The sequence below is a fragment of the Alligator sinensis genome, unplaced genomic scaffold, assembly GCF_000455745.1.
Source record: "Alligator sinensis unplaced genomic scaffold, ASM45574v1 scaffold121_1, whole genome shotgun sequence".
Classification (NCBI taxonomy): Eukaryota; Metazoa; Chordata; order Crocodylia; family Alligatoridae; genus Alligator; species Alligator sinensis.
The window spans coordinates 1637663-1640040 of NW_005841910.1; positions in this window are offsets into that span (position 1 = coordinate 1637663).

The window sequence follows — 2378 nt, forward strand, 5'->3', positions numbered from 1 at the left end:
ACCAAAGCACTGTAGCAAATACTCACTAAACTTCTCATAGCAAAGTTTTGAGGGCAGGGAATAATTCTGGTAAAAGCCTTTTAATTTTCTCAAGAAGTCATGCTACTCTATAGGTTAAACCGTTTGTCCTTTGTCCATTAAAAATTCTGACTGCTAGTCAAAATGCATATCTGCCAACCTAAGCACAATTTCCAAATATCTTACATTCATTAATGCTAATAAAGCCGACTGTCATAACTGTAAAACTTTAACATCCATTTCGGAATTTGGGCTACACTTTGATACTGTCTGCGTCAGTAGGAATAAGAGTATTTCTCAGGTGGTTCACTGAAATCCTTGGGGCCATTTATGACCTCAGGTGCAATTTGCCTACAGAGAGCATGTCACCAGCCTGTTTGCAGGTTTGGACTGCACACGTGGGAGCAGGATGCTGAGGGGACATGCTACCTCAGGCTGTAGACATGTCCTTCATAGTCCCGCTGCAGCTCCACTCTGACCCTATAATTAGCAGACCCAAAATGGAGCACCCCATTCCCAGTAGCGCAGCTTCTCTGTAATGTGCAGGTATCCTTATAATGCAATCTCTGTGCTGAACACGGGCATCATTATATATGGATTTCAAGAGCCATTACAGACCTTTTAGGCAAAATGCATCACACACTATTTCAGATGCCTTTGTTACAAAAAAGGTTAATGAGGAATAAAAAGACCTGGACACTGTGACTTCCATCTCATCTCCCCCCACCTAAGCTCCTTTTGCTTTTGGCAGACTTCTAAAGAAGAGTAATTAACATTTTAAGAAGAGTAATTCACTGGAAACATCATTTCATTAAAAGAGTCATATATAACTGCGCTAATTCAAATTGTTCCTTTTCTGCAATAAAACTGTTCTACAATTACATTTGAATAGGACTGTGTCAGATACAGAAGAGACAGACTTGTGGGATGTTAAACAAAATGCTTTTTTTTCACACTGCCCTTACTATTTAAATAAGAGGAAGAACTAGCGGGGCCAATTCTACAGTCACCTCCTGCTACTGAAAGGTGTGTTAATTATGCCCTTACCTTTCAATCTCATGAATTTCAGGAGCGAGTACATTTGAAAACCTACATATCAATAAGTAACACAAGCCCCTGGGGTAAGTTTGGGCATAATCTCTCCTATCAGAGCAAGCAGGGATATTTAACATGCCTCCTTTGTGTTGTAAAGTTATACACACATTACCTACTTATTTTAAGCTTGGTACTGTGCCATTTTGTACAGTGAAGATCACTTAAAAGCAAGGACAAAGGCAAATTTTACTTTCAGTTACATGACATAAATCCAGATTCACTTCAGGATAAAGTGTTAGTTAACTTACCCCAGGTACAAACCGTTTAAATAAGAGCAGAATTTGGGCTCTCAACTTCTATGCAAATACTGTCTACTCATGTGAAATATGACATACGGTTCTTCGATGTCTAGATGTTCGATATTGGAACCTACATGTGATACCTTTATATTTCTAAAAGGAAGAATGGAGGAACTTAAAAAAAATTAAAAACAACCCAAGAGCCAGTGAATTCACCTCCCCACAGGATAATTCCTCCAATAAAAAATGAGGATGAAAGAATTAATAGGGATAAATTTCTTATGTATGAAAGTATCAACCTCAAACCTACATAGGTCATTTAAAAAAAAAAAAATCTCACCCTAGATCTTGACTTAAATGTCTCCTAAAATACACTGGGTCTAATCCCACATCATCTGAGGCTCTGCTGTTGCAGTTTAAAGAGCATCGGTAGAAAGCAGAACCTCTGATGGGTTGTACTGATTTCCCTGAAGTCAGATTACATGTACAACAAGCAGTTTTACTCTTTTCAAACCCTAAGAAGGTAATCACTCTAATTCTTCAGTACATTTTTTTCCTAAAAGACTCCACAGGCTGGCAGAGGTTATATATAGCTATGTTCCTGTCACAGACTTATCAACTAGATAATTAATGTTTTGAAGGTTTAGTGGCTTTATCTTTATGAATATTGATGAGTAAAAGTTGCTGAGGAAAACTTATCAATATTTTAATTGGAATATACATATATGCAAAAAAATTACTGGTTTGGCTGTCACCGGTTTTTGGGTAGCCAACTTGAGAAGATTTAAAGGGGCCCAATCTTCAGGCCTCATGATTTCATGATGCCCATTCTGAACAGTTAGAATTACTATGAGGGTAGCCCCTAAGTACAATATGAGTCAATGAGTTAAGAGTGTCCAAAAAGAAAGCCTCACTTTCACCCTAGCCAGGCACTTTTAATTAGTGAGCTGCTCTAATTAAAAGCACCCATGCAACACGTGTATCAGCAGTGCAGCACACCTCCGCGCTGAGAAAATGGTGGTAGTG